This window comes from Antedon bifida, chromosome 5, assembly GCF_963402885.1.
Source record: "Antedon bifida chromosome 5, ecAntBifi1.1, whole genome shotgun sequence".
NCBI classification, from domain to species: Eukaryota; Metazoa; Echinodermata; class Crinoidea; order Comatulida; family Antedonidae; genus Antedon; species Antedon bifida.
The window spans coordinates 16,991,860-17,007,455 of record NC_136230.1 but is presented as its reverse complement, the minus strand read 5'-3'; the positions used below and the strand labels follow the sequence as shown (position 1 = coordinate 17,007,455).

The 15,596-nt window shown below is 36.2% G+C and overlaps 1 pseudogene; it reads left to right on the top strand.

The window, feature by feature from the left end:
- The first annotated feature begins 10,860 nt into the window (after positions 1-10,860).
- LOC144842421 (uncharacterized) lies at positions 10,861-15,348 on the top strand (annotated as a pseudogene).
- Positions 15,349-15,596: the final 248 nt, after the last annotated feature.

The following is a 15,596-nucleotide window of genomic DNA, read 5'->3' as shown; positions in this document are numbered from 1 at the left end:
ATTGTAGTAAGACAGAGTGTTTAGTAATAGTAGTGTCAAAAAAGGAGAGTCCAACGTGTAACCTTCAAGCAGGAGAGCAGTTAATTCAGCAGGTGTCACCTTTTAACTATCTTGGGAGCAAAATAACAGATGATGCCAGGTGTGTAACGGAGATAAAGAGAAGGATAGTCCTTGCGAAATCCGCATTTGGAGAAATGGAAAATATCTTGAACTGTGCGATGAGTATGGAAACCAGGTTGCGTGTATTAAACTGCTACATCTATCCTGTGCTGATGTATGGAAGTGAAGCCTGGTCAATCACAACTGATCTCAGAAAAAGATTGGAAAGCTGTGAGATGTGGTTTCTAAGGAGAATGATGAGAATTCCATGGACAGATAGAGTTAGTAATGAAGATGTATTGATAAGAGCTGGAGTGTGCAGGAAACTACTGAAGGATATTAGGATTAGACAGATGAGATTCATGGGACATGTGTTGAGGAAGGGAGGTCTGGAGAACTTGGCATTAACTGGGAAAATAAAAGGAAGAAGGAGCAGGGGGAGAAAAAGAGTCGCTTGGTTGGCCAGCATAGCTGAATGGATTCGGAATAGAGGCGAGAATACCAAAGAAGTGGAGTTGCTGAACATGGCAATAGACAGAGAATTGTGGCACAACATGATCGCCAAAGTCTCATGATATGGCACTTCGAGAGAGAGAGGGGTGCGAACAAAACATTCAACAGCCACAATAACTTGTACAAAATGCAAAGCTAAAATCGTAACTCTGTAAATACTGCATCGTTTTTTTCCATTCCAAAACTAAAATGATTAGTTTCTTATTAAGAACATGTTTGTAAGGATGAATTTTTATATAAAATATATGATCATAGTCATAATTATTTTATCTAACACTAACAGATTACATTAAAATTATGTAATCAATTTACTTAATGACTTAAACACCGTGTAATTTCCTTAATCCTTTTTTTCCACAACGGACTGTATATTCTCAGCTTCCCATGGTATTTTGCCAATCAACAGATACAAGGTAATTACTTCTTCCAGTCCTGTTGGTTACGTTTTTGCGCTGTTATAAATTTGTAATTAAATAGTTTAAAACATTGTAGATTGTCAGTGAATTTTACATAGTATTTTCGTAGAAAATAATTTTGTTGATAATCAGAACGTTTCAGGGGAAAATATAACACCCTACGAACCTGTATGGAGTGTAGGCTATTCCTGGCCTAGACTGTAGGTGACATAAAGATGTCCCATTTTACGTTGTTATCGATACATTCAAAATATGTGTTTTTCTTGAATTATAGACCGCGATGGGCACTTTTAAACGTACATAATATTTAATATACAAACAATAATACATTCGTAAATACATTTTTGTAGTACGAGAAATGAATGAAATGTATCCTTTCCGCTAAGATCAGACCATTCCATTTAATGAAAGGGTATATATATAATTTATTATTGTGTGAAGTATTTGACTTGACTTGACTTGATACTTGACTTAAATTTTGACAAATGACATTTTTCAGATTTAAATGTTTTAAAAGTAATAATATAGCTACCAAACCTCATTATTATAAATGGAATAGTCCACTCTTGTCTCATTTGTATCTGCTGATCACATGTGTGTGTGTGTAGCAGCAAAAGCTATGACAGCCGTTTCAATTGTATTTTCTTGGGTATTTTTTCATCGTGGTAAAGTATGACTTGATATGATCATACATCATGAACTGGCATATTGAAGGCGTGAAGAAATAAATTACGTCACGATTTCTCAATATAGGCACAATATAAGATTCCTTATAAATTCATCAACATCATAACAAAAAATGTACAATTCAAGAACCCTTTTCCCCATACACCTAAAAGTCCTACAAATAGGGGTGGGCATTGTTGAATGGGGTTAGTGAATATACACAAGGTTGAGGGTACAGGGTTCGGGTTTCTTGTGTTTGAGCAGGATTTGGGTGTGGGAGAGAATTATTACAGTATATAGTTATTATAGGCCTAAACATATTACTATAAACAGTATTAGTGAATAGGCCAATATTATATGTTATAAGCATATTATTATATAGTATAATTTTATTTCTATTTTATTATAATAGATATCATATTACTATACAGTATCCATTTTTTAAAATATTTTAAGATGCCCCTTGGAAAAAAAAGGACAGGACAATACTGCTTGCGTATTAAGTTAAAAAGTGATGACTAAGCTTCAATAAGCAATAATTTATTGCCTTCCAAACTTCCAAAAACAAGTGAGAGAATTTTATGCAAAGAAAAAGAAAGCAAGAATGATGATGGCATTGACAGAAGAGAGGAGAAAAGTAACTGATAGCGAAAATGATCAATATGAAGAAAGAGGAGCTGAAAGAAAGAAAAGTTTGCAGAAAGAAGACGAAGTAGATACAAGATTGGCCAGAGATAAGGCAAAAAGGGGTTTACCAAACAAAATATCCCATTTTGTAAACACATCGTTGGATTTAATCAATAAAGCATCTCCTTTGAAAGCTGCTACTTTTAAAGTCTGGCCATAATTGGAACCAAACTAGCTTAGAGGATAAAATTGTGAAAGTAGTTACCACCAGCCTTCAAGGTGCCAGACATTCTGCATTGGGAAAGAACATAGCCAGCTGCCTTGGTAATGTGATGAAGAAGGCCAAACTTCAAAGGGCAGCAAGCAGGAAGTTTGGGATAAGAAAGCTACTGTCAAATGCCAAAAAGTGTGTAGCTATAGCCTCTTGCAACAATCAATTGATACAAGAATTTTACGAAACAAACTCTAATCAACTTCCTGACAAAAAATTAGTTAGCAAGAAATCGTTTAAAGCCCCGACATGTCCTTGATACTGACTGTCAAAGGGTCAAGGGTTAAATGAACAAATATAAATAGGTACTTGTATCTCGGCAACCACTGGTCGCAGCAAGTTAATTTTGGTCTCAAAATGTTCAGAAGGTATGCATTCATATTCAGTCTAATGGGGAATTTCAGTCAAAAGTGATCATAAATGCCATTTCTGACCTTTGACCCAAATACCAGGGCATCTTCATATCTCTGTAAATTTTTTTAAGTATACATATTTACATTCATTTCAATAGAAATAACCTGAAATACTATTTAATACTAATGTTTCAAACAAAAAACATATCTCTACACAACTTATCCTTAGACAGTAATGTTATGCAATAACTGATGCTTTTATTCCAAATGATATTGTATAGGAGGTGGGGGGGGGGGGGGCGTGTTTATTCGAGGGAGGCTTTTATCATTATTTTGATTCGTTTTCCTCTTTATGCTTTTGTAACAAAATGTGTCTGTATTTTCGATTAAAAGTGACACTGTCCCAGGCTCCATTAACGAATACTCTCCAGGTGCCAGTGTAGTGATATAAAACAATGACACATCATTACCCTGAGACACAATTGCACTCCGTCCCATTGCTCATATGGATCTTCATTCTATCATCTATCAATTTGTCAACAATCAACACTGCCTTTTGCATATTTTTGAATGCCAATACATAGTTTCATTACCATTGTACAATATGTCCAGCTTTCATGAAAACATACTAGTGTGTAGTATGATTTTATCATGATCTATAACATGATTTTAAAATACAGTTCTGATGCTTTTATTGTCAATGCATTCAGTACCTAAAACATGTCAAAGTTTCTAGCGGTATTGATAATAAATATCAAGAAATATATGTTTTATTATCTACACTGGGAACAGACGTGTATATGTATAATTTGTCAGTGACATTCAAAAATATTATACAACAGTGCAGTGTTATACGGAATGAAGACAATGTATTGGTCTATTATAGTTGTCTCTGATACCTTTTATTAGGGCTTCCGAGAGCTGTATCCATTGTTGTTGCCACAGTCTAACAGCGCGCGTACGTAACTATGTGCGCGACGTCATTGACGCGGTATTTTTTTACTTTTTTTTACTACTACTTTTAATTACTAATAAATCACAAAATAAACTAACTGTGAAAAATAAAGTTGTGTGTGTTTGTTTATTTACCTATCAGCCATAAAGCTTACACGTTTTTATTTCAATTACATCAAAACAAGTATGTGAATAGACCTGCTAAAATGGCCTGTCAAATCCAGTGCGTACAGTACTATTTATAGACTGTGGGCCAAGGCTCAAAAAGGCCTTTAGTTTTTTAGTTCCGCAGTCCACACCTGAAGGCAACAAAATTTTTACATGAACATGTTCACTATATTACCAAATTCCGAAAACTAAAAAGTTCCACCAAAAAAAGTTGCACGTTAAGGGTCAGGGGTCATTTAAAGGTCAAAAGGGATCAAATTATCAACTTTATACAAACTCATCTTGATTGGTATCAAATTAAAGCTTACAATGTACAGAATAATAACATGATATGCTCTACTACAATAAGTCACTCTATAAGGGGGTAAAGGTCATTCAAATGTCAAAAGGGATTTTTTTTTTCAATGTAGAATAATAATAGAATTGTTTTACGAACAACAACAAGTTTCAATTTGTAATAGGCTCAAAGTGTAGGCCTACAATTATAAATAACATGCACATATATTGCTTAACATTTTGTATTTTCAGTATCAACTTCTAGTGTGTTTGAATAAAAGAGTCACATCTTATGGAAATTTTGAGAATTTGTAGTTCATTTTTAAATTTTCACAATTAAAACATTTAGTAGTTAAATACAACAATAAAGTGCAACAATATTAAATTACAAATATTACTGTAATTCTAATCTTGTATATCATCGATCTCATCACACTCGTCGTCGCTACTGCATTCTGGCTCATCCAAATCATAAGTATCAACTGCTATGTTCTCACATCCATTACATTCACAGAATGCAGTACATGGTAGTCCTAACTTTACGCAGCACTCATTATCAGATTTTGATAAAACACATTTTGTTTTTTTGCATTTGCAATATGCAAGTTCAGTTATGCTTTCTGGAGCTGAAGGTAGAGATCCCCAGTGAATACAGAGCTCACCATTATCAATTTCCCATCCATTATTAATTGGTAAAGGTAAATCTTGTTTCTGAACAAGGCTTAATTTATATATCCTTGCTTGATAATTTGCACGTAAAATGTGGCGACGAAGTGAGTCCTGGTTTGGAGGTAAAGCACTTTCTCCCTTTTTGACCTGCTGGAACATTTTGAACCTCACTTCATTCACAGATGACAAATCTCTGTAACCATACAGCTTGCAAACAAACTTTTCAACCTCTATAAACTGATCATCTGTGACTTGAAAGCTGTCACCAAGTGTCTTCAATGCTGCCATAGATTCTTCATCTTTCTCTATTAACTTTAAAGCTTTAATTTTACCTTTGAAGAAAAATGCACTCACTGTGTCGCAACCGGTAAAACAATGAAAGCCAATCAGAGATTTGGTTAGGTCATCACCCAATGAACACTGCACTGACTGGATATTAATAGTTCTCTTTTTGTCAGCCCTTCCAGTATGAAAAAATATGTCTGATTTAATCTGTGCTGTAAATGCTGTCGCAATAACAAATACATCTGTGTCTGGGCTACATATTACTACAGGTAAATTACCAAGCGAGTTATCGGAAATGTAATTTGTATGGAGGATGAGCCGGGTGTCTGCCTCTTCGTGGTCACAGTAAAGTGATGCTACAGGGCTAACAACAACTGTATTATCTATTGCCTTTATTAAATGGCATTGAGCATCATGAGCAACCACCAATTCCACACCTCTTAGTTCAGCAGGATCACATTTGCACCATTCTGCAAAAAGAAACCTAACCAATTGCTGTTTATTGTGGCTATTTGACATGAACTTTTTCCATTGCTTTGGAACACTTTGTTGACCATTTGTAATTTTGATTTTATTGGAACCACTTGCTGCTCGCTTAGAACGTTCTGCATTTTTTATACTCATGTCAGGATAAGTATCAGTTACAAAATGTATACAGGTAGAATGGTTGAAAATGCAAATATTTACAAGTTGTTTCAATATTTTAGTTGACAAAAGACCAAAACTCTGTGGCATAGACTTTTGACTCAACTGTTGCAATAGAGCCATACCGTCTACTACCCAAACGCTTCCCTGGGGTGGGTTAACTTCTAGCATGGTTTTATCTTTACCGTTTTCTTCTAGTGTGTGAAGCAACATAGCTTTATTGGTTTTAACTAAACATCCATTGGATGTAGCAATAGCAAGAGGATAAGTACCCATTGAATAAACCATTAAGTTACGAAGGTCCACACTTCTAGTTTGGCTTATGATTAGCAATCTGGCGTAAAGGTCTCGATCATTCTTTATTGCTTTCTGTTTTCCTTTTACTGTTGATTTTGGCTTAACAGAAAGATGGTAGAAGGTTTTTAAGTTCATTTTACGTAGAGGTTCATTGATTGATATTTCACCCTTTAAACGGTTGTTACAATACTTGGTGAATGCTTCTTCTCCTTTTTCTTCTGCTTTCAAAAGTTGTTTTGAGATATCGACTGGAGCAATTACACCAGATGCCAAATTAACAATTTCCTCTGGATCATTTTCTAAATTTTGAACATCAAATGGGTCCACCATGTGGGAAACTATGTCAATAACTTTGCAAACATCCATTTCGTCTCGATTTATTCGACTCTTTGTCAGCTCTTTTCTGTACAAAGTTGCATTGCTTTTTCCAGCCATTGCTTCACACTGCCGAGTTATTGAAGCTCGGTCGTGGAAAGCTGCTGTCCACCTGCTAACAGCCGCTTTGTTCAGGGTAAAGCCGGTCAATCCCCCTCTTGTTTTAGAATCTCTATTCGCCGTCTGCTCAATTGTCATATCACATGCAACACGAGCAAATCCATGGTCTTGTTGTCGTTGCACTGCAAAATTACCATTCATAAAATGAGCATATATCTCAGGATGTGTTGTTGGTAGCTCCAGCATTTCCATCCAGTAAATAGGTAAATACCTTGCATAATTAACTCTGTCGTATGCAAACATCCATGGGCAAATTGAACGTACTGCGGATAGATGGAGATTCCAATTTCCTTGTCTTGAGCTGCGTATAAGCATAAGAAGAAGTTCAACCATATTTAAGTACGAGCTCCAAAAAGCAAATGTGCTGTTCTCGACACTCTTTTCGACAATGAATTGGTTGTAGGCCTCGATCATAGAGTCAATTTCGGTGGATTTTAATTTTTGAAAGTATTCTTTGTTTGGGAAAAAACCTTTCAGGCTAGATATTAGCATGGAGTACTTAGTGTCTACTTCTAGTGGTACAGAGTCAAGAAAAGATGCCAACCTTAAACGATGTAGGGCTTCTGCCATAATTTTATGACACCGAACACCTCTGTTATAGTGCCTACCATTCATCGCACCTTTGACTGAACCAGTTGCAATTAATTCTGATTCAATCAGAATATCCTGAAGACCAGCTTCTTGAAATCTTTTTCCAATACATGCTAAAAAACTCATAGCAGTATGGAAGGCACCCAGTCTTACAACAAGTCGCTCTCTGTAGTTATCTTCTTGCCACCTTATCGATTGTGCCTTACAATAAATTGCCTGATCAAACACAACTGCAACTGAGTGAAGCTCAAGTGAATTGGCAATATCAATGCTCCGTTTGAGTATGGTGTTGACTGTATTGAGCTCAGTGGGTGAGGCATCAATTACAGGCAAATATGCAATGGTTGCTTTTGGCGGCACATGTAAAGTCAAAAGCTGATTAAATCCTGTCCAGCCTGGCAGGATCTCCTTATCATTTTTAGTTGCCTTTATCAAATAGTATGATAAATCTAGCTGACGGGAACTTTTCTGACATAATGTATTATTCGAAATGTTTATGTTTTCACTAAACTTTCCTGGTGTGGATTTTTTATTGCCAAAAAATGGGTGAATAATATGCTGTGGTGCTGGTAATGAACGCTTTCTACTTTTTTTCATCTTTGGTGAAGGTGCAACAGATGCATTTGGCTCTTCTTTAGACCAGTGCTGTATGGCAATGCCATTGGTGTTATGGGTTGATCCTTTCCCAGACAAAGTTTCTTCTCCGAAGTCATTATTATCCCACACAAGGGTTGTTGGAATTTGTTTTGTGAGGCATGACGGAAGTGAATCCCCTTGTTTGAGCTGTAAAGTAGCTAACGCTGTGTCATGTTGAAGAACGGATGAGTGAGAAGTGCAATGGCCAAAGCCATTCATCAAGCCAATGAGTTGAGACGATCCACTCAAATGGCGTAATGCCATTGAAATGGAAGTATGCTTTGGCGTAATTTTTCTACCTCTTGATTCCAAGTATATAATATCTTGTGCAATAGAGAGCAATCGTCGATGATGATGATCAGATACTTTTACATATTCTGTTTCATTTGGATCAGAAGATACACCTGTTATCCATGCAAGGATGTTAAACAACTTCACAGGTATCATTTTTTGTGCTGTTTCTAAATTGATATCTGTTGGCTTCGGTGGCCATGGTAAATGTTCCTTTGAAGACAGTTCATGAATTTCCATGTTTATCGAGAGAGCACATGTAAACATATCTTTTAATGTTGTCTGATGATATGTGGGTCTAATAACATTAGAACTTCCAGGCATGCTTTCTGAATCAGTTGTATCAGTACTGGAATCAATATCCATATCGACAATTAACATCCCAGCATTGACCTCATCTACATAAACAAACTCGCTTTCATTATTTCTTTTTGGCTTAAGAAACAAAAGCTGGGGATATCTTTTTTGAAGTTGGCGTTTTAAATTCCAAGTTTTATATGCACTGGCATCAACATTTTCTTGCTCACGTACAATTTGAACAAACAATTCTTTCAACTTATTCAACCTGACGATGTTTTTCTTTTGAATAAGGTCTTTATACACAATTTCTGTGCAAAAAAATTCAAACGACTTTGAATAAATTGAAATATCAGCATCACTGGCTTGAGGTTTCCGATAAAGAACTTGTGTGTATTCCTTATGGCATGAACGGTGATACCTTAATTCAATTGCAACGCAATCTTGGTCTTTAATTTGTTGAAGCAAACGTTCATCTTGTTTCAATTCCGCTGCTTCAAGAAGGGTACCACCATTAATGTGTTCACACATCATCAATTTCTCCATGGTCCTACTCCCTTTAAATCGGTCCACTCTTCCATATCGCAGTTTTTTGCAAATAATGCATACAGCAGGAAGGACATGTTTACTTCTAGCAGGTTTACTATCACTACTAGACACCTTTGATCTCAGACAACGACGCGTTTTTTTCAGTGGAACTTCATCAACATTGCCTTTAAAAAAAACATAACAATTTTTACTCAACAGTATTTTATCTTGCAATATGGCTGGGGATTAAATCCTATAAAGATATGAAAACAAAGAAGCGACAGGTGATTAAGTCAATAATTCATTCTGTAAATTTGAGTTATTAAACAAATTAAATTAGTAGACAGTGAAAAAAAGGAAGATTAGTCTTACCATGGTCTTCCGTGTCTGATTTGGTATTCTTTATTTTTTTCTTGGCCTTCTGAAGTCTGTAGGTATCAGTAAATCGCTGATAACATCTACGATGATATCCTCCTCCCTTATCAGGTATCGGCAGTTGGGAAATTGTATCAATATCAGATTCAGTAGATTCCAAAAATGAGTTGGAGATTTTACCCTGTTCTGTGTTATTACAGTCTTTCCATTTAATCACATACTCAAGGAAACGGTTCCATGTGATTACAGTAAATGGTTTCCAGCTAGAGTCTGGTTCATTCATGCAGTGCATGAAACATTGTTTGGTATCCATGCTTCTAAATAAAATATGACATAGTCATGTTTAATTTGAAAATATTAAATAATAATAAAGGTAGACCTAGCCTAGGCCAGTAGTTCTGTAGGCTATAAATTATTTACTCCACCATTAGTATTCTCTTTATTTAGTGAGATTAGAAAAAAAACATAAATAGGCCCTACTGTAGCTAGGTAGGCCTAGTACGGTACATTAAATATTATTTATAATGACGGTATTTTAAAGCATATAGGCCTATAATATACTGTATTATAATAAAGTATTATAAACATATCGTTTATTTATTATAACTATTTCTGTTTAGAGTATTGTAATGTTAAAGTATAATGTTCCTACGATAATACAGGGCCCAATCGTAGTTTCCCACAGACGTCTGTTTACCCAATTGGCAATAATAATAAAATATCAGTAAATTAATAATAAGGCCTACAATTATCAATGAATGTAACCTGGCTAGCTAGGGCTAGGTAACTCATGACAACACCATTTAAATAAATATAAAATACTATAGGAAGTAATTGGTTGTAATAATTGACATAATTAGTACGAACAATCTGAAGGCATAGGCTAAATAGGCCCCTCTCTAACTACAGACGTACCTCTACCACCACTAACTAACCAGCCTAGTTAGTAGGGTGGACCGTTAGTAGTAGTAGTAGAGCCCTGGTAGTACGTAGGCTAGTATTGGCCTAGCTAGGAAGGCCTAGGTAAGGCCTAGCTTTTAGTAATAGTATAGGGATAATTCACAATAGATTAATCATCCTTACTTACACTTCAAACAATTTAAATATTAAAAATTTACCTGAGTAAACATTAAATCCGTGAAAAATGTCTTCCGAAAATGTAAACACATGTGTACTGTATGTAGTGCGTCGTATCGGCGGACGAGGCTCGTTGTCAACCAGCCGATTTTCGTATACGTCACACACAAACCGCAAGGCAATTGGTTTAAAATGACGTAGTTTCAGGCTCTTTCAGTCAAACTCGCAGTAATAACCGATATCGATTTTTAATTAATATCTAAAAAACGTGCAACTTTTATTGGTGGAACATTTTTTATTTAAATTCTAAATATTTTTATCATAATATTAAATGCCTTCTTTTCTTGCCTTTTGGTATGGACTACGAAACTACACAAACGAAGGCCTTGGCCCACAGTCTATTACAGCAAAAAGGTCATTTGGTCATAGGACGTGCAAACTTCATCCAGGTTTTTGTAGTTGAGCCTCTCACAACTTCGAATTTTTTTTTTCCTACGCCGAGATAAAATAGTTCTGCATGTCACATGTTTTTTTCTCTGAAGTTTTTTCCCCATAAGTGTTTATAAAACGATATTTTCCTTATATGAAGCCTTTATAGTTTGAATTTTTTATAGAAAAAGCACATATGCCTAAAAAATGACCCATATTTTTGGGTTCACGGTTGGATGATTTCAAAGAAAGCATGTGATTAGTCGAACGGCTGTGCGTGCCTCAACGAAACCGAAAAATCTGAACAGGGAAAGTTCTCCGGTCTTTTCGTGTGTATTTTTTGCACAGTAAAGTTTTTTGAATTTTTTTCCTTATTTAAATTTAATATTAATACCGTAAAAATAATAATAATATAATGTAGATTTTAGACGTTCATAATTTTATTCTAGATAAGGAAGTGTTAGGTAACTGGTATGTTGGCATAGATAGAGTTACGTATGGTTTAGTTAGAGATATAATTGATAGTTAGAGGGTTTTTAGGCTCTGGGGAATTGGAGGGCAACGAAGCCAGTCATGTCATTGATGCCTTGGTTAGACTAGATGGTGAGGATGGGGTAATTGCTAGGTATTTTCAAGGTAAGCCAGCATACCGTAACTTTAAAAGGTTAGTTTTAAAATCCGTTAGTGGAAAGGAACATGAAGTAGTTCATTGTTTCTATCCTAATGATAATGAAGACTCTTTGGGTTTCCTTAGTAATTTTAATATTACCAAAGAGTTGATAATTAATGTAATGAAAGGGGAAGGTGGAGATGTGTCTAGGCCTAAGCTTTCTGTTGATAAGTTAGTTAATGGGGTGGTCCTAGATTTTTATAGGGTTGTAAAGGAGAAATGCGGAAGTCGGGGTGGTAATAAGTATGCCCAAATATTCAAATTCAACTTTTTTTGACATAGACAAAGATGAATCTGACTGCGATGCAATGATGCGTCATTGTGTTATGTCACTATTGAAAGGTATTGCTCCATTGTCAGGTGAAAACAGAAAAGAGTACATGTTTGAAGTGTTTGTTGTGAAGAAGAAGGAGATTGTGGCTTCACCTGACAATGACAGTAATGACCTTTCTGTAATTTTGGGGTGAAGTGGAAGTGTATAAGGAAGAGAATGCGAGATTGTGTGAAGAGGTTGAAGCATGGAGTAAGAGAGTTGCTGCTGTTGAAGAAAGAGTGAGAAAAGATGAGAAGGAGAGAGATATGTTGTATACAGAGTTAGATTAATGTACACTGAAAGTTGCGAGACTGTTAAAAGTATGCAAAAAAAAAATTAATAATAATCTAAATTTCAGAAATTCACAAAGCAGGGAAACTCGTAAACAAACTAAAATAGATGAGCTAACAAAACTTAACCTAGAGTCTAATGAAATAATTAAAGAACTAAAATCTAACCTAGAAAATGAGGCAATGAAAGCTACTGTCCGTAGCGAATTGCTTAAAGAAGATAGGACCCTGCTTGAAAAAGAAAGGCAATTTAATAAAGACCTTTCTGAAATGCAAGCAGTAATACTAAATAAGCAAACTAAATTAGAAGATGTCATCCAACTTCAGTGTACTAAAATTAAATCACTACAGTCCCAACGTAATAAGTATAGGAACAATCTAACCGTATCCTTAATAAGGGACTTAAAATAGATAACCTAAAAGACAAAGTTGTGGATTTGCAAAAGCAAAATTCACAATTAAATGCTAACATAAGTGTTCTAGAGAACACCACATTAGAGTTAGAAGAAAGTTTATTTAATAGGGTCACAGTTGACCATAAATTAGAAACTTTTCAGAGGGTAAATACACCAATAATGTAAGGGATGTATATGTAGATCTCCTTAAACTAGGTAGGTATCCGTAATGTGGAAGCAATTGTGCGAAAGGTCCTTAAAAAAATGGTAGGGGTGGAGGCTACTCGCTTGCCAAAAAAATCGTTTGCAAGTGATATGTTTCTTGAAGCCCGAGCTCTTGCTTATTTACATATTATTGATGAACTTTTGGTTGATGGTAGTAGTTCTTACACCACTTTGTGCAGTGATGGCACAACAAAATTTGGACATCATTACCTTGCGTATGATGTAAATGTTAACAATAAAGCACTACTCCTTGGGGTAAGGGAAACAGCCTCCGGTTCAGCTGAATCAGCTGTGGATGTGCTGAAAGATATTTTAGATGAGGTGGTGAACATATATGGATATGGCAGAGAAGGTGTGGAGAGGATTGTTGCTAGTGTTAAGAATGTGATGAGTGATATGTGCGCAACACAGCGCAAGTTTAATAGGTTGTTAAAGGAGTATAGGGAAGAGGTGTTGCCCAATGTCATTAATGGGTGGGATAGGTTAAATGAAGGGGAACAGGTTAAATTAGCTAAACTAAATCAATTTTTTTGCGGCCTTCATTTTCTGGTGGGTCTTGCCGATCAAGCTAACGAAAGCTTGCAAGTGTGGGAGAAGGTGGTAATGGGGGAAGAGAAGAGAGGTGCTGCAGCTTTGCAGTGTTTTAATGTAAAGGGGGGAGAAAGTGGGACAGTACGTATGATTAGGACTGTGTGTAAGAGTGTGCAAGATAGAGGGTGTGAGAAAAGTGGCAAACCTGTTGCATTCAGGACATTCCTTAGTACGGAGTATGGTAGGCAGAAGGTTCCCCTAGCTCCATTTAAAGGTAATAGATTTAATATTATCTTTCACAACGGTGCTGGGGTCTTTGCTCTATCAAAAGAATTGCGGTCTTTTTTTGATAGAGTCAAGGATGAGAATCTTCTGATGAAAGCAGTGCATGCTGATGTAGGAGTCTCCCTTTTTATGTGTGGAGCCCGTGCTTTAGGTCTCGTTGACAAATTTGTCACTGGACCAATTTGGTGAGTGATAGAGGGGTGTGGTCATGTGCGAGAGATGAGTGAACGGTTTGAGAGAATGTTGGAGTGTTTTGAGAGTTGGTCGCAGGATGCTACTGGGTTTCTGAGAGGTGAGAAAATCTTGTTTGAGGATGTGGAGGTTGCGAAGGATGATGTTTATGAGTTGCTGTTGAAAGAGAGTGTGGAGTTTGATGGGGGGTACTAAACAAGCCCTTGAGGTGCTGTTTGCATCCTTCCAAAAGGTTATGCGTAAGCTTTTAGCTGATCATTTGGAAGGGGGTGAACACCACACAATGGATGAGAGTAAAGTGCGAGAGACAGAAAGTGTCCCAACTTCCAATGTTGGTGTAGAGAGAGATTTTGGGTTGCTTGATAGAGTGATTGCTCAGAAACCTAGTGCGCACCTGATAGCTTGTGAGGCAATGATGATGATGCAGAAGAATGATGTGAGTGGGTGGAGGGATATGCTGAGTGATGAGAAGTATGCAGAAGTGATGGAGAAAGCTAGAGTTTTAAAAAAAACTCAGCGGAATCGAGCTCTTGAAAGAAAACCGAGACTCCAACATCAACGTGAGGAGAAGATGAGAGAGAAGAGAGCAGTGACTGATGCGAAGGATGTGAGGGAGAGGGTACGAAAAGAGAAAGCTACTAAGGAATTGATGGAATGCGGCGGGTTGTGGTCCACTGTAGGAGAGATGGAGGCATGGATAGAGGATAAGTGTGACAAGGATGTTAAGAATGCAGTGATGGCCCAACTTCGTTTTCGTAAATTTGTAATTTTAAACACTAATAAAGATGGGATACTAAATTTTTCAGAGGGTGGGCGGGCCTTTTCTTTAAATAGGTTAAAATCTAATCTAATGAGTGTCATTGAGGCAGCGAGGATGGAAGAGCAAGAGGATGAGAATGAAAGTGTTGAGGTGAGTGATGTAGATTTGGGTGTTTTGAAGGAGAGGTTTTTAAGTGAAGCAGAAACTGAAAGAAAGAAGTTTGAGTCAGCTGAACCAGCCCCTAAACGAATGAAAAAAGTCAGAAAAATTTCTGAAGTTGAAGATCTTGTGGGTAAGTTAATTGAGCATTACTGTAAAGATGAGGGGGAGGACCATGCCTCTTGGTGTAAAGGTTTAGTTAGGGAAATAAAAGGTACTAGGCTAACAATAGGATATGATAATGGTGATGATTTTAAATACACACTAAAAGAAATTAAAACAGATTTAGCTAATAAAGAGTTAGTTGTGCCAGATGTTTCCCCAGATTTCTTTTTTGGGAAAAACATCATCCATTTTTTAACTAACCATGATGGACATAAAGTAGGATTAAAGGGAAGGGTAATTGGGCCATCCCAAACCACCAATGGGGTTTGTTGTGTTGTGTATTTGTCTGTAGAAGGTGATGATGATGATGATGATAATTCTGATGATGATAATGTTGATGTGCATGATCTTGATGTTGTCAGTGAATACTGGCAGTCAAATGTGCACATTACATGTTTAGATTAGACAACATGCTAAGAACTCAAAATGTTGAGTAGCTGTCAAAGAAAGTCTGAGCCATTCAGTTTCTTTTTCAGAATCTTTAATGTTAATTTACCTCAACATAATTTTATAGACCTTTCTCACATTGCTGACTGTAAATGTAAACCATATCAAAATTTGTTTTTTTCAGATTTAAATTCATTGGGTATACTTCTAAAGGTAAGCAATAAATCTGTGTTGCCTTAATAATATTGCTGAACACGGACATAATT